This window comes from Oncorhynchus nerka, linkage group LG10 (genome assembly GCF_034236695.1).
Source record: "Oncorhynchus nerka isolate Pitt River linkage group LG10, Oner_Uvic_2.0, whole genome shotgun sequence".
In the NCBI taxonomy this organism is placed as follows: domain Eukaryota; kingdom Metazoa; phylum Chordata; class Actinopteri; order Salmoniformes; family Salmonidae; genus Oncorhynchus; species Oncorhynchus nerka.
This window is the reverse complement of record NC_088405.1, coordinates 46,087,611-46,105,874: the sequence shown is the minus strand read 5'-3', so window position 1 is coordinate 46,105,874 and position 18,264 is coordinate 46,087,611. Positions and strand designations below refer to the sequence as shown.

The 18,264-nt window shown below is 42.4% G+C and overlaps 1 non-coding gene and 1 pseudogene across 1 annotated transcript; both read right to left on the bottom strand.

The window, feature by feature from the left end:
* Positions 1 to 13,705: 13,705 nt before the first annotated feature.
* LOC115136557 (U2 spliceosomal RNA) lies at positions 13,706 to 13,905 on the bottom strand. The gene has a single exon (XR_003864666.1). It is a non-coding gene; the product is annotated as a U2 spliceosomal RNA (small nuclear RNA).
* Positions 13,906 to 15,894: 1,989 nt separating this feature from the next.
* LOC115134924 (myosin heavy chain, fast skeletal muscle-like) lies at positions 15,895 to 18,167 on the bottom strand (annotated as a pseudogene).
* Between the last annotated feature and the right edge of the window lie 97 nt (positions 18,168 to 18,264).

The following is an 18,264-nucleotide window of genomic DNA, read 5'->3' as shown; positions in this document are numbered from 1 at the left end:
CAAGGTTCTTAGCGCTCTGGGACGAGGACACAATGGAGTTGTCAACCGTGATGGCGAGATCATGGAGCGGGCAGTCCTTCCCGGGAGGAAGAGCAGCTCCGTCTTGCCGAGGTTCAGCTTGAGGTGATGATCCGTCATCCACACTGATATGTCTGCCAGACATGCAGAGATGCGATTCGCCACCTGGTCGTCAGAAGGGGAAAGGAGAAGATTAATTGTGTGTCGTCTGCATAGCAATGATAGGAGAGACCATGTGAGGTTATGACAGAGCCAAGTGACTTGGTGTATAGCGAGAATAGGAGAGGGCCTAGAACAGAGCCCTGGGGGACACCAGTGGTGAGAGCACGTGGTGAGGAGACGGATTCTCGCCACGCCACCTGGTAGGAGCGACCTGTCAGGTAGGACGCAATCAAGCGTGGGCCGCGCCGGAGATGCCCAACTCGGAGAGGGTGGAGAGGAGGATCTGATGGTTCACAGTATCGAAGGTAGCCGATAGGTCTAGAAGGATGAGAGCAGAGGAGAGAGAGTTAGCTTTAGCAGTGCGGAGCGCCTCCGTGATACAGAGAAGAGCAGTCTCAGTTGAATGACTAGTCTTGAAACCTGACTGATTTGGATCAAGAAGGTCATTCTGAGAGAGATAGCGGGAGAGCTGGCCAAGGACGGCACGTTCAAGAGTTTTGGAGAGAAAAGAAAGAAGGGATACTGGTCTGTAGTTGTTGACATCGGAGGGATCGAGTGTAGGTTTTTCAGAAGGGGTGCAACTCTCGCTCTCTTGAAGACAGGAGGGACGTAGCCAGCGGTCAGGGATGAGTTGATGAGCGAGGTGAGGTAAGGGAGAAGGTCACCGGAGATGGTCTGGAGAAGAGAGGAGGGGATAGGGTCAAGCGGGCAGGTTGTTGGGCGGCCGGCCGTCACAAGACGCGAGATGTCATCTGGAGAGAGAGGGAGAAAGAGGTCAGAGCACAGGGTAGGGCAGTGTGAGCAGAACCAGCGGTGTCGTTTGACTTAGCAAACGAGGATCGGATGTCGTCGACCTTCTTTTCAAAATGGTTGACGAAGTCATCTGCAGAGAGGGAGGAGGGGGGAGGGGAGGAGGGGGGGGAGGAGGATTCAAGAGGGAGGAGAAGGTGGCAAAGAGCTTCCTAGGGTTAGAGGCAGATGCTTGGAATTTAGAGTGGTAGAAAGTGGCTTTAGCAGCAGAGACAGAGGAGGAAAATGTAGAGAGGAGGGAGTGAAAGGATGCCAGGTCCGCAGGGAGGCGAGTTTTCCTCCATTTCCGCTCGGCTGCCCGGAGCCCTGTTCTGTGAGCTCGCAATGAGTCATCGAGCCACGGAGCGGGAGGGGAGGACCGAGCCGGCCTGGAGGATAGGGGACATAGAGAGTCAAAGGATGCAGAAAGGGAGGAGAGGAGGGTTTGAGGAGGCAGAATCAGGAGATAGGTTGGAGAAGGTTTGAGCAGAGGGAAGAGATGATAGGATGGAAGAGGAGAGAGTAGCGGGGGAGAGAGAGCGAAGGTTGGGACGGCGCGATACCATCCGAGTAGGGGCAGTGTGGGAAGTGTTGGATGAGAGCGAGAGGGAAAAGGATACAAGGTAGTGGTCGGAGACTTGGAGGAGATGCAATGAGGTTAGTGGAGGAACAGCATCTAGTAAAGATGAGGTCGAGCGTATTGCCTGCCTTGTGAGTAGGGGGAAGGTGAGAGGGTGAGGTCAAAGAGGAGAGGAGTGGAAAGAAGGAGGCAGAGAGGAATGAGTCAAAGGTAGGCGTGGGGAGGTTAAAGTCGCCCAGAACTGTGAGAGGTGAGCCGTCCTCAGGAAAGGAGCTTATCAAGGCATCAAGCTCATTGATGAACTCTCCGAGGAACCTGGAGGGCGATAAATGATAAGGATGTTAAGCTTGAAAGGGCTAGTAACTGTGACAGCATGGAATTCAAAGGAGGCGATAGACAGATGGGTAAGGGGAGAAGAGAATGACCACTTGGGAGAGATGAGGATCCCGGTGCCACCACCCCGCTGACCAGAAGCTCTCGGGGTGTGCGAGAGCACGTGGGCGGACGAAGAGAGAGCAGTAGGAGTAGCGGTGTTGTCTGTGGTGATCCATGTTTCCGTCAGAGCCAAGAAGTCGAGGGACTGGAGGGAGGCATAGGCTGAGATGAACTCTGCCTTGTTGGCCGCAGATCGGCAGTTCCAGAGGCTACCGGAGACCTGGAACTCCACGTGGGTCGTGCGCGCTGGGACCACTAATCTGGTGGCCGCGGCCATGCGGTGTGGAGCGTTTGTATGGTCTGTGCAGAGAGGAGAGAACAGGGATAGACAGACACATAGTTGACAGGCTAGAGAAGAGGCTACGCTAATGCAGAGGAGATTGGAATGACAAGTGGACTACACGTCTCGAATGTTCAGAAAGTTAAGCTTACGTAGCAAGAATCTAATTGACTAAAATGATTAAAATGATACAGTACTGCTGGGGTAGGCTAGCTGCGTTGTTGACACTACCCTAATCAAGTCGTACCGTTGAGTGTGAAGTTTCTACAATGCTGCTTTTCGGGAGCTAGCTGGCTAGCTAGCAGTGTTGGTTACGTTACGTTGCGTTAGGAGAACGACAATAGCTGGCTAGCTAACCTAGAAAATCGCTCTAGACTACACAATTATCTTTGAGACAAAGACGGCTATGTAGCTAGCTATGTAGCTAGCTACGATCAAACAAATCACACCGTTGGGACTGTAATGAAATGAAATGAAAATGTGATACTACCTGTGGAGCGAAGCGGAATGCGACCGGAATGCGAAAGTTCTATTCAGTAGACGTTGGCTGGCTATTGGCTAGCTAGGAGTGTCTCCTACGTTAAGGACGACAAAATAGCTGGCTAGCTAACCTCGGTGAATTAAGATAATCACTCTAAGACTACACACTCTAAACTACACAATTATCTTGGATACGAAGACAGTAAAGAAAACTATGTAGCTAGCTAATACTACACTAATCAAGTCGTTCAGTTGAGTGTGATAGTTACTACAGTGCTACGGTAGCCGGTGAACGTATGCTAGCTGGCTAGCTGCTAGGCAGATAGGAGGACGACGAAATACGATAATAACGCAATTATCACTCTAAGACTCCACACTCTAAACTACACAATTATCTTGGATACGAAGACAGCAAAGACAACTATGTAGCTAGCTAACACTACACTAATCAAGTCGTTCAGTTGAGTGTGATAGTTACTACAGTGCTACGGTAGACGGTGAACGTGTTGGGCAGATAGGAGACGACGAAATACGATAATTACGCAATTATCTTTGATACAACGACGACTATGTAGCTAGCTAAGAAGAAATTGCTAAGATTAGACAAATCAGACCGTTGTACTATAATGAAATGTAATGAAATGTAATGAAAAAGTTATACAACCTGCAGACCGAAGCGCGGATGCGACCGGCTCGCTCCAACCCGGAAGTACAAGTATCGAACAAAAGGACCATTTGTGATATAACTGGGACCTTTAGGAATGCCAACAGAAAAACATCTTCAAAGGTAAGGCATTTATTTTATCCCTATTTCTGAATTTCGTGTCGCACCTGCCTGGTTGAAAAATGTTTTTCATGTTTTTGTATGCTGGGCGCTGTCCTCAGATAATCGCATGGTGTGCTTTCACCGTAAAGCTTTTTTGAAATCTGACACAGCGGCTGGATTAACAAGAAGTTTTGATGTATAATACTTGTATTTTCATGAATGTTAAATATTTATATTTCTGTAATTTGAAATTCACGCTCTGCAATTTCACCGGATGTCCCACCTGCCCATAATAATTAACAAGCTCAGATAGGCAGATCTCAGCCAACTGGTATGCGGGGCCACCGCTATAGCAGAGGACAAGGTAGATAAGGCAATGTACTGCTATCTCATTGTGTTCTGCACTCGTGGGTTTGATGTCACACAACATTTTTTTCCTTTTTCCTTTTGTATTCTTCATTTATATCATGTTGCTTTTTCTTCCTGTGTCAACACGACATTTGTTTTTGCTGCTTTGTCTGAAGAGCACATTTTTAGTGCCCTTTAACAAGTTCAGAAAGGTGGATCTCGACCAACTGGTAGGAGGGCCGACACTATAGCACAGGACGAGGTAGTTAAGGCAATGTAGTGCTAATTCAATGTGTTCTGCACTCGTGGGTTCGACTATACACAACATTTCTTATTTCCCTTGTACGAATATCGAAACGTTGCAGAAGTATGGATTGACTAAAGAGATACCCACACTGAAGCCCTGCACGATCAATGACAACATCAAAGATGACAGCATTGTGATACAAAGCCATTCCTCCATAGAGACTTGAGCCTAAATCCAGTGCCTTAGACCACTCTGACACGCTACCCAGCCTCTACCTCAAAGTCACACTTTCTCATCTGTTACCTAGGCTTGCTAAGCTCCCGTTAATTTCTACCTCTTCTTTTTTCCATTTTTTATTTCATTTGCTTATATCATGTTGCTTTTTCTTCCTGTGTCAACAGATCATTTGTTTTTGCTGCTATGTCTGAAGAGCACATTTGTAGAGCACTTTAACACGCTATGAGTAGTGGACCTCGGCCAGCTGGTGGGAGGGGCCACCGCGAAAGCACAGGACAAGGTAGTTGAGGCAATGTAGTGCTAATTCAATGTGTTCTGCACTCGTGGGTTCGAATACACACAACATTTCTTATTTCCTTTGTAAGAATATCGAAACGATGAAGCCTTGCACGAACAATGACAACATCAAAGATGGCAGCTTTGTGATACAAAGCCATTCCTCAAGAGAGACTTGAGCTTAAATCCAGTGCCTTGAACCACTCTGCCATGCTACCCAGCCTCTTCCTCAAATACATTCAAATTTCCAAAGGAAGGCATTTATGACAAAAATAATTCTCTGTTACAAATATGGTAATTTTTGTGTGTTAAAGAGAACTGTTTCCATCCAGGATGAAACCGGGGAACGTTCGCGTGTTAACTTCTTGCGGCGACCCATCCCGGATCCGGGATCGTGACTACGGCTCAAGCTCATTACCATTACGCAAAATGCAAAAAAATATTCTTAGAAATATTTAACCTCCACACATTAACAAGTCCAATAGCTCAAATGAAAGATAAACACCTTGTTCATCTACCCAGCAAGTCAGATTTCTAAAATGTTTTACGACGAAAACATAGCACATATTTATATTAGACCACCACCGAAACAAAAGACGAGAGGCAGCCATTTTGTCCCAGAAAATATAAAATTATAAAAGCAGGATTAAAAAATAAATCATTCACTAACCTTTTGAAAATCTTCATCAGATGACAGTAATAGTACATGTTACACAATACTTTTTTTTTTTCAATAATATGCCATTTATATCCATAAATCTCTGTTTACAATGACGACATTTTCAAAAAATGCTACTCAAATGTCCGGTGAAATGATGATAGCTCCGACAGATAACGTCAGATAACAAGCAATAAAAATGACTAAATATACATGTTCTACATATAGTTACAAAGATACACTTCTTCTTAATGCAACCGCTGTATTACATTTATTTTTAACGTTACAGAATTCGTTCACTAGGCTATACTATGAGTCGGCGCTCAGATATTAGCAGTATGTCTCCTCTACGTTTGGAGTCCACAGAAACCCAAAATAACCACATAAATATTCCCTTACCTTTGATGTTCTTCGATCAGAAGACGTAGAAGGAGTCATACTTACCCAATACATCGTTTGGTTTCACGTTGTGTGTCTCTGTATTAGCATATGCTAACAGCTTCAGCTGAAATGCACCCAAAATGACTTCTGGTCCCGCACTCTTGCGCATCAAAACTTCAAAATTACATATTATATGTCGACTAAACTGGTCAAACTATGTGCAGAATCGAGCTTTATGATGTTTTTAACATGTAAAACAATGATCAGCGCGAACAGACAAATCGCCTTCAATTGGTGTTTCTTGGAAAATAATGTGCCCCAAATCGGCCGCACGCAATAGAGTGCATGTATTTGAGAGTGACCCGTACATTTTTGCCCGCCAAAGGACGAGGGCTCGCGAGATTCTCACAATGAATGCGCCATTTGAAATCAGACATCGCGCTGAACAAATACATACTGTTCCCAGATCGGTAGCTGCCTGGGAAGGGTAGGGGCGATGACGTCAAAGTTGACCCAACTTTTCTCTTGACAAGAGAGAGTTTGGGAGAAAGGCTGCCCTGAGAGTTCTGCTTCACATACAGACATAATTTAAACGGTTTTAGAAACTTTAGAGTGTTTCTATTCAATAATTATTATTATATGCATATATTAGCAATTTTGGGAAAAAATATTTTCAGTTTACTATGGGCACGCACTTCCTCCAAAGGCGGCAGTATTCAGCCCTATCTCCAAGAGGCATACGTGATAACCACTACACTACAGAAACTGCTGCTAGGACTATCAGCAAGGAGTAAACCGAATTTTATAGATATTCATTGCATGAATTAAAATGTCTAAAATAACCCATTTATGAAAAAAAATCTCAATTACAACTACGGTAATTATTGCATGTGACAAAGAGCACTGTTTTAACCCAGGGACCTTTCGCGTGTTAAGCGAACGTGATAACCACTACACGACAGAAACTGCTGCTAGAACAATCAGCAAGGAGTAAACCGAATTTTACAGATTTTCATTGCATAAATTCGAATTTAAGGAATTTCTGACAAAAATATTTATCCTTTACAATTATGGAAATTATTGCATGAGTCATGTTTATACCCAGGATGAAACCGGGGAACGTTTGCATGTTAAGCGTACATGATAACCACTGTACTACAGAAACTGCTGCTTGAATTGTCAGCAAGGAGTACAATTTCTGGGCATGGTAGAATATATTCAGGGCATAATGCGCAGACAGGGGTATGGTGGGGTGCGGGTACAGCGGAGGTAAGCCCAGGCACTGGGTGATGATAAGAGAGGTTGTATCTCTGAACATGCTGGTTGTAATGGGTGAGGTCACCGCATGTGTGGGAGGTGGGACAAAGGAGGTATCAGGGGTATGAAGAGTGGAACTAGGGGCTCCATTGTAAAGTAAAACAATGATAACTAACCTGAACAACAGTATACAAGGCATATTGACATTTGAGAGAGACATACAGCGAGGCATACAGTAATCACAGGTGTTGATTGGGAGAGCTAGCTAAAACAGTAGGTGAGACAACAACAGCTAATCAGCTAGCACAACAACAGCAGGTAAAATGGTGTTGAATAGGCAGAGAGGGTCGGATTGACTACACACAGAGCCTGAGTGCGGCTGAGGCCGACAGATAAAACATAAACAAGCAGAATGGAGTACCGTGATTAATGGACAGTCCAGCATGCATCAGCTATGTAGCAAAGTGATCAGTGTCCAGGGGGCAGCGGTGGATGGGACAGGGAAGCTAGACTGGCGAGTATTATCCAGGTTAAAAAAACTGGCTGGCTGTGCAGAAGGTAAAAGCCGCTAGCAGTGGCTAACAATGACTAAATAGCTTGTAGCTAGTTAGCTGGTTAGCTTCTGGAGGTTCTTGAATGTGTTCTAAATTTTTTTAAATAATAGCGATTCCGTATCACATTGGGGCTAAACAGGCTAGCAGTTAGCAGGCCGAATTAGCAAGCAAGCAGATAGCAAGGGCTCGAAAGTTAGCCTTTGGGGGACGTCGCGATGGGGTTAAGTCTGTTTATGCCTCTTCATGCGGTGACATCGATAGACCTGTCGTGGGTCCGGATATTGTAGCCCAGGAGTATGCTTCGGTGGTAGCACAGGAGCTCTGGCCGGGCTAGCTTCAGGCTAAGTGGATCGAAACGCTAGCCAGGAGTAATCATCCGAGGTTGCGGGTAGCTAGTTAGCTAGTTGTGAAGATCCAGATGAAAATGTTCCGTTAGAGTCGTGTTGTTCGAACTGGCGAGAGCATTCTGAGCCAAAGGTTAGCTGATGACCGCTAGCAATGGTTTGCTGCCTGATAGCTGGTAGTTAGCTGGCTAGCTTCAGTTGAGGGATTCCGGATCCGAAGTAAATATAAATACTTTATAATACTTAATATTTTATAAATACTTTATACTTGACTTTCCTAGCCACCGTGCTTCTACACCTGCATTGCTTGCTGTTTGGGGTTTTAGGCTGGGTTTCTGTACAGCACTTTGAGATATCAGCTGATGTACGAAGGGCTATATAAATAAATTTGATTTGATTTTGATTTAGAAAAAAAAAGCAGATCCACGCTACATTGGGTGAGGCGGGTTGCAGGAGAATATTTAGATCTTGAGGTTTAGCACATTTTTTAAAAAGATATGCGAAGAAAAATATGAAATATGAAAAAACGGTATATACAAGGGACACGACACGACAAGACGTCTGACTGCTACGCCATCTTGGATTGACTACACTACAGAAACTGCTGCAAGAACTATCAGCAAGCAAAGTAAACCGAAATTTACAGATATTCTTTGCATGACTTCGAACTTCCAAAGTAAGGCATTTATGACAAAAATAATTATCTGTTACAATTATGGAAATAATTGCATGTGTCAATGAGCTCTGTTTCCGCACAGGATGAAACCGGAGAACGTTCGCGTGTTAGGCGTACGTGATAACAACTACACTACAGAAACTGCTGCTAGAACTATCAGCAAGGAGTAAACCGAATTTTACAGATATTCATTGCAATGACTTCGAATTTCCAAAGTAAGGCATTTATGACAAAAATAATTATCTTTACAATTATGGAAATTATTGCATGAGTCAATGAGCGCTGTTTCTACCCAGGATGAAACCGGGGAGCGTTCGCGTGTTAAGCGTACGTGATAACCACTGAACTACAGAAACTGCTGCTTGAATTGTCAGCAAGGAGTCAACTGAATTTTACAGATATTCATTGCATGAATTCAAATGTCTAAAATAAGGCATTTATGAAAAATAATTCTCTATAACATCCACAGTAATTATTGCATGTGACAAAGAGCACTGTTTCCGCCCCTTTTCGAAACGGGTACCTTTTCGCGTGTTTAGTGAACGTGATAACCACTGTTCTACAGAAACTGCTACTTGAATTGTCACCAAGGAGTACAATGAATTTTACAGATTTTCATTGCATGAATTCAAATTTCTAAAATAAGGCATTTATGGAAAAAAATCTCTACTGCAACTATGGTAATTTTTGCTTGTGAGTAATAGCATTGTTTCGAACCGAGGACCTTTCATGTGTTATGCGAACGTGATAACCACAACACTACAGAAACAACTATCAGCAAGGAGTAAACTGAAATGTAGAGATATTCTTTGCATAAATTCTAATATCCAAAGTAAGGCATTTATGGCAAAAATAATTCTCTGTTACAATTATGGAAATTATTGCATGAGTCAATGAGCGCTGTTTCCACCCAGGATGAAACCGGGGACCTTTCGCGCGCCAAGCGTACATGATAACCACTGTAGTACAGAAACTGCTGCTTGAATTGTCAGCAAGGAGTACAATGAATTTGACAGAAATTTCATTGCATGAATTCAAATTTCAAAAATAAGGCATTCATGAAAAAAAATCTCTACTACAACTATGGTAATTTTTGCTTGTGAGATATAGTATTGTTTCTACCCGTTTTCAAACCGGGGACCTTTCGCGTGTTATGCGAACGTGATAACCACTACTTTTTATTTCACCTTTATTTAACCAGGTAGGCTAGTTGAGAACAGGTTCTTATTTGCAACTGCGACCTGGCCAAGATAAAGCATAGCAGTGTGAACAGACAACACAGAGTTACACATGGAGAAACAATTAACAAGTCAATAACACAGTAGAAAAAAGAGAGAGTCTATATACATTGTGTGCAAAAGGCATGAGGAGGTAGGCGAATAATTACAATTTTGCAGATTAACACTGGAGTGATAAATGATCAGATGGTCATGTACAGGTAGAGATACTGGTGTGCAAAAGAGCAGAAAAGTAAATAAATAAAAACAGTATGGGGATGAGGTAGGTAAAATTGGGTGGGCTATTTACCAATACACTATGTATACGTGCAGCGATAGGTTAGCTGCTCAGATAGCAGATGTTTGAAGTTGGTGAGGGAGATAAAAGTCTCCAACTTCAGCAATTTTTGCAATTCGTTCCAGTCACAGGCAGCAGAGAACTGGAATGAAAGTCGGTCAAATGAGGTGTTGGCTTTAGGGATGATCAGTGAGATACACCTGCTGGAGCGCGTGCTACGGATGGGTGTTGCCATCGTGACCAGTGAACTGAGATAAGGCGGAGCTTTACCTAGCATGCCATATTTTGGAAATTTGACTTTATGCAATGAATATCTGTAATATTTGGTTTACTCCTTGATGACAATTCAAGCAGCAGTTTCTGTAGTGTTGTGGTTTGCATGTTCAATTAAAATGCTAAAGGTCCCTGGTTCGAAACTGGGCAGAAACAAAGGTAATTGACAGATGCAAAAGTTATTGTATTTGTAATAGAGAAATATTTTTCATAAATGCCTTATTTTGGAAATTTGACTTTATGCAATGAATATCTGTAAAATTTGGTTTACTCATTGATTACAATTCAAGCAGCAGTTTCTGTAGTGTCGTGGTTTGCACTGTCACTTAAAATGCTCAAGGTCACTGGTTTGAAACTGGGCAGAAACAGGTAATTGACACGCAAAAGTTATCGTATTTGTAATAGAGAGAAAAAAAATCATAAATGCCTTATTTTGGAAATCTGACTTTATGCAATGAATATCTGTAAAATTTGGTTTACTCCTTGATGACAATTCAAGCAGCAGTTTTGGTAGGGTAGTGGTTATCACGTTCGCTTAACAGGAGAAAGGTCCCCGGTTTCAAGCTGGGTGGAAACAGCGCTCATTGACACATGCAATAATTATTACATTTGTAACAGATAAATATTTTTGTCACAAATGCCTTACTTTGAAAATGAGAATTTATTCAATCAATATCTGTAAAATTCAGTTTACTACTTGCTGATAGCTCCACCAGCAGTTTCTGTACTGTAGTGGTTATCACATTCCCTTTACACGTGAAAGGTCCCCGGTTCAAAACCGGGCAGAAACAGTGAACATTGACACATGGAATAATAAACTTATTTGTAAAAGAGATTTCTTTTTCATATATGCCATATTTTGGACATTTGAATTTATGCAATGAATATCTGTCAAATTTGTTTAACTCCTTGAGTGTCTTGGTTTGCAAGATCACTTAACCAGTTGGATATAGGGGGCGCTATTTAAATTTTTTGATGAAAAACGTTCCCGTTTTAAACAAGATATTTCTTCACGAAAAGATGCTCGACGATGCATATAATTGACAGCTTTGGAAAGAAAACACTCTGACGTTTCCAAAACTGCAAAGATATTGTCTGTGAGTGCCACAGAACTGATGTTACAGGCGAAACCCAGATAAAAATCCAATCAGGAAGTGCCACATTTTTTTAAACCGCCTTATGCCAATGACTCCTTATATGGCTGTGAAGGAGCTAGGAGTCAGCTTATGTTTTCCACGTTTTCCCCAAGGTGTCTGCAGCATTGTGACGTCTTTTTAGGCATTTCCATTGGAGAATGGCTGTAAGAGACCATATAGGGCGAATGGACGCATGGTGTCTCCCGCAGAAAATCTTGCGTAAAATACTGAGGTAGCCATTTTTCCAATAGTTTCTTATGAGAAACCAACTGCCTCCACGGATACATGATCGAATACATATGTTAAAAACACCTTGAGGATGGATCCTAAACAACGTTTGCCGTGTTTCTGTCGATATTATGGAGCAAATTTTGAAAAAAGTTTGGCGTTATAAAAAATAAAATAAAAAAAATAATAATAAATGCATAAGAGATATTCTACAATGTATTCTCAATGGAGTATTACATGAAATCAAATGTACATATCGGTCGATTTCTCAGCCAAGCAATATTTCCAAAAATAATCTTTTTAACTGGGATATTTTTTTCTAACTGGGAGTCTCCTGAGTGAAAGCATCTGAAGTTCTTCAAAGGTAAATGATTTAATTTGGTTGCTTTTCTTATTTTTGTGAAAATGTTGCCTGCTGCCAGCACAGCCTAGCATAGCATTATGCCATGCTAAACTTACACAAATGCTTGTCTAGCGTTGGCTGTAACCCATATTTTGAAAATCTGAGATGACAGTGTTGTTAACAAAAGGCTAAGCTTGTGTTTGAATATATTTATTTCATTTCATTTGCGATTTTCATGAATAGGAAACGTTGCGTTATGGTAATGAGCTTGAGGCTATGATTACGCTCCCGGATACGGGATTGCTCGTCGCTAGAGGTTAAAATGCTCAATGTCCCTGGTTTGAAACTGGGCAGAAACAGGTAATTGACACGCAAAAGTTATCGTATTTGTGATAGAAAAAAAAATCATAAATGCCTTATTTTGGAAATTTGACTTTATGCAATGAATATCTGTAAAATTTGGTTTACTCCTTGATGACAATTCAAGCAGCAGTTTTAGTAGGGTAGTGGTTATCACGTTCGCTTAACAGGAGAAAGGTCCCTGGTTTTAAGCTGGGCAGAAACAGCGAAAATTGACACAAGAAATAATAAACATATTTGTAAAAGAGATTTGTTTTTCATATATGCCTTATTTTGGACATTTGAATTTATGCAATGAATATCTGGAAAATTCAGTTTACTCCTTGCTGATAGTTCTCGTAGCAATTTCTGTAGTGTAATGGTTATCACGTTTGCTTAACATGCGTAATGTCCCTTGTTTCAGAGCCGGGTGGAAACAGAGCTCATTGAGACATGCAATACGTCCTGTATTTGTAACAGAGAATTCCCATTTTCATGAATGCCTCATTCTGTGAATTCAATTCCATGCAATGAATATCAGTAAAATTCAGTTTACTTCTTGCTGATAATTCATGCAGGAGTGTCTGTAGTGTAGTGGTTACCACGTTTGCTAAACGGGTCCCCGGTTCGAAACCTGTTGGAAACAGCACTCATTGACGCATAACATATTTAACATATTTGTAACAGAGAATACATTTTTACGTAAATGCCCCCGACTTTGCATAGGTTTCATAAATGCCCCCGATTCAAAATAGTGCTCTTTGACACATGCAATTATTACTGAGTTTGTAACACAGAATTTTCATAAATGCCTTATTTTGGAAATTAGAACACGTGCATTGAATATCTGTAAAATTCGGTTTATTCCTTGCTGATAGTTCTAGCAGCAGTTTCTGTAGTGTAGTGGCTATCACGTTCACTTGGCAGTGTTTCTCAATCCCCTGGCATTAACTGACAAGACATTAAATATAATTTTGTTTTATGTTCTGTCCCTTTTCCCCTTGGTCAGAAACATTGTGGTTGACTTCAGGCTGTCCACCATAGAGCCACGCACGGAAGTCTTTGGTAAAAGGTATGTGCGTAATGAAGGGAATCCAGAGTCGTATGGAAGTCAGAGGTCGGAGCCTGAGACGCACTCTGTGCACTGTTAGCCGGGTTCTCGCGGGTGGTTCCCGAACCCACTAGCCACATTTTCGGAGGTTGTGGGGAAAAAGGCACAGACAGACACACACACACACTATCTTGGTGAATGTACCTTTTTTTAAAGTAAAATGGATGGGAAACAGGGGACCCCACGAAGGGCGCTTCTCCTTTCTTTCCCTCCCTTCTTCTCCTGGCTGTTTTACATGCCTCTGTGTAGTTTTTTCCTTGACAATGGGAGAAAAGTGTTGCACCGTTCCTGAAGTACTGCAAAACCAGGTCGATGCATGGAGCAGACGGAGCAAGCCCCATTACCGACTCCCCGTTCGAAAAATCTATTTAATATGTAGTCCCCCGAAGGGGGACGTATCAGATATTAAACTTATAAGAACAGATGATTCAAAGCTTTTATTGAACTTTTCCATCAAACACAGTGAAAAATTCACACGTCTATAACCATATTAGATGCTGTAATGGTTTTCTTCATCTGAACGAGAGGCGGACCAAAGCGCAGCGTGATTGTTTTGATTCATGCTTTAATAAATCACTTCACATGAACAAACTAACAAAAACAAGCCATGTGAAAACTCAAAACAGTCCTATCTGGTGCAAACACAGAGACAGGAACAATCACCCACAAACACACAGTGAAACCCAGGCTACCTAAGTGTGATTCTCAATCAGAGACAACTAATGACACCGGCCTCTGATTGAGAACCATACTAGGCCGAAACATAGAAATACCCAAAACCTAGAAAAACAAACATAGACTGCCCACCCAACTCACGCCCTGACCATACTAAATAAATACAAAAGAAAGGAAATAAAGGTCAGAACATGACAGATGCTCTTAACGAACCAAGCAGTTTTCAACACAAAACTCACTGGTTTAAAAAATATCTATAATAATTAAATTAAAAATGTTTTAAAAGAATGTACCACAACATCATATCATACACCATAATCTATTTTCCAGTTGAAATATCAGCAAACCAAAAACATTATTAAACTGACTGACATGTCCTTTTCCAATTTATGGTGCACGCAAGGACAAATAATATTGAACGAAAAACATAATGTTTTTCTGTAAGGATCAAATTCCACCTTCTTCCTGGTTGGTTAATTTCAGGGAGATAGTCAACCAGAAATATCTCATTTAAGTATTGACACCTCTTTGCTATGACACTCCAAATGAAGCTCAGGTTTATCCAATTTCCTTTGATCATTATTGAGATGTCACTAGAACTTGATTGGAGTCCACCTGTGGCCAATTAAATTGTTTGGACATGATTTAGAAAGAAACACACTTGTCTATATAAGGTCCCAGTTGACAGTGCATGTCAGAGCAGAAACCATACCATCAAGTCCAAGGAACTGTCCGTAGATCTCCAAGATAAAATTATGATGAGACATACTGTATATCTGGGGAAAGGTAAAAAACAAGTGTTGAAAGTTTCCAAGAGCACAGTGGTCTCCATCATTGGGAAATAGAAAAAATATGGAACTACCCAGACTCTGCCTAGAGCTGGTCGTCCAACCAAACTGAGCAACTGAGCAAGAGGACCTTGGTCAGGGAGGTGACCAAGAACCCAATAACCACTCTGACAGAACTACAGAGTTTATTGGCTGAGATGGGAGAACCTGCCAGAAGGACAATAGTCTCTACAGCACTTCATCAATCTGGGCTTTATGGGAGAGTGGCTAGATGGAAGCCATTCCTGAGAAAAAGGCACATGACAGCACACCTGGAGTTTGCAAAAAGGCACGTGAACGGCTGTAAGACAAAAGATTCTGACAAAAAAATGTAACTCTTTGGGCTGAATGCAAAGTACTATTACACCCTTCTAACACTATCCCTACTGTGAAGCATGGTGGTGGCAGCATCATACTATGGGGATGCTTTACAGCGGCAGGGAGACTGGTAAAGATAGAGGGAACCATGAATGGAGCCAAATACAGGGAAACCTGACTAAGAGTGCAAGTGACCGTAGACTAGGGCAAAAATGTGCACTCCAACAGGACAATGACCCCAAGCATACAGCCAAAGCAACACTGGAATGGCTTCAGAACAAGAATGTGAAAGTGCAGTAAAAGCCCAGACTTGAATCCCATTGAAAATCTGTGGAAAACTTCTGTTCACATCCAGTCCCCATAGAAGTTAACAGAGCTTGAGAAAATCTGCAAGGAAGAATGGGAGAAAATCCCCAAATCCAGATGTGCAAAGCTGATACAGACATCACTGCCAAAGGTGCTTCTACAAAGTATTGACTCAGGCGTGTGATACTTATGGAAATTTCATTTAACACATTTCAAAAATGTCCTAAAAACATGTTTTCACTTTGTCATTATGGGGTATTGTGTGTAGATTGGTGAGACAAAAATCCATTTCATCCATTTTGAATTCAAGCCGTTAACACAACAAAATGTGGAATTAGTCAAGGGGTATGAATACTTTCTGAAGGCACTATAGATTCAATGTATTTATTAGGCTGTTAGAATCGACATTGCCTCAAACTGGGATACCTAGAGGCTCAGACAATACTAGTGTTAACCAGTCCCATTACCATTGGGGCCAAATGAAGTTGATGTAATTCAATAGATCATAAGAACTCACATCAGTGATGGCCTTCTGGGCCTTCTCCTCTGCATTCCTGCTTTCCTGGACGATGTCCTCCAACTCTCCCTGCACCTGCACCAGGTCAGTCTCCAGCTTCTTCTTGGTGTTCAGAAGGCTGGTGTTCTGGAGGAAACAAGACAAATTGTTTGACTCTCAAGAGTACTTACATGTCATAAGGCAGAAGTTATGACATATACAGGCAAGCACTTTGTAAATGGTATGTTTGGTTGAGTTTCATAATAAATAGATTTTGACCTGTACCTGGGAGTGCAGCAGTCCAACACGCTCGCTGGCGTCTACCAGCTCAGTCTCAGCCACTTTACGGCCTCTCTCTGTCACCTCCAGGGCAACTCTCAGCTCCTCGATTTCAGCCACCATCAGACCGTTCCTGCACTACTCCATGGTTGCCTGCTCCTTCATGTCCTCTGAGGCACGGACGGCATCATCAAGGTGCAGTGAGGCATCCTGGGGTTCATAATGACAGGTTCATTAGGATTTGTGGAAGTAGAGGTGATAGATCGGTGATAAAAATGTTTATTGGTAAGAATTTCCTCAATATCCCTACATTTCTACAGTATATTAGTCCAATCTATTCAATATTTTAAATTTCTCAGTTCAAGCCTTTTTTAAAGATTCACAAACAAATCCCTCCCCATGTTCAGATGTTTGAGCCTGATGTCCCATTCCCTTTACCTTTAGCTGTCCCTGGACGTTCCTCAGATGTTTCTGGGCCTCGGCTGCTTGGCGGTTGGCGTGGCTCAGCTGGATCTCGATCTCGTTCAGGTCTCCCTCCATCTTCTTCTTCAGCCTCAGGGCGTCATTCCTGCTCCTGACCTCAGAGTCCAGGGTGCTCTGCACCTCTGGCTGTTCCTCTTGATCTGCTCCATCTCCTCGTCCATCTCAGCCAGCTTCCTGTCTACCTCACCCTTGACCTGGTTCAGCTCCAGTTAACACGCAGAATCTTGGATTCCTCGTGCTCCAGTGTGCACTGAACAAGGAGAAGCAGTCAGCCGATTTGCGCTCAATACATTTGGATGTGAATAACACCAGCAATTAAATATATATGACTACAATAAACACCATTACTAGGTCCATTTGACTGTAGCTAGCATTGGCTCAGTAACACTGCTTTTCCCATCAAACAGCTGTAGTTTTTTCCTCAGCCTCCTCCAGAGCCGTCTGGATCTCAGACTTCTCTGTCTCCACGGTCTTCTTGGCCTTCTCCAGCTCATGGATGCTCTTGCCAGTCTCTCTAATCTGCTCAGTCAGGTCAGAGATCTCCTCTGCACACACAAACACAGGAGCAGCTTAGACTTGAGAGATCATTTTTTGCGGATATTACCAATGCACTGAAGTTGACATTGAATCATAATAACAGATAAATAATTAACAGCACTTCATATGGTCTTGCAAATATAATTGCCCTCCACTTCCTTGGGTTGTTCATAGGAACACTGACTACGAGTACAAAAAATATAATTTTATACTCAGAGATGGTGTAATAGTAATTTAATGTAAGTTTGATGGTTAAAGCTCCCTCCATTTTACAACACTAGTCAAACATGAGCAAAATAGAACTACTGTCAGATGCTCACGTTGCAGGTTCTTGTTCTCTCTCTTCAGAGTCTCCAGATGATCCAGAGCCTCCTCGTAGGAGTTCTTCATCTTGAAGAGCAGTGCTCATAGAGCGAGCCTCCTTCTGAGCTCCTTCCAGCTCAGCCTGGCTTTCCTCATACTTCTGCTTCCACTCTGACAGAACCTAGGGAAATCCATAGGGTTTTCATTAGAACTCATTGATGGAGTTTTGAATCAGGAATATGGTACAATTATACTACAACTGATCAAATAGCAGACAGAACATATTACCCTAGGGTGAGGTTTATTCATTTTCACCTTGTCAAAGTTTCTCTGCTTCTTGTCAAGGTTGGAGGCCATTGTGTTAGCTCTCTCAACGTCAATCATGATGTCCTCCACCTCTCCCTGTAGCCTCTGCTTGGTCTTCTCCAGGGAGGCGCACTTGGTGTTAACTGCCTTGATGGTCTCTTCAGCCTCCTGCAGACGCTGGGCCAGCTTCTTCCTGTTGGACGACAGAGGGTGGTTTTATTGTGAACAATTTGTTCCAAAACAAATGTTCCAATACTTATTGACATTTTCTCAGAGCCCCCTACCACTAGTCTCTCTAGAC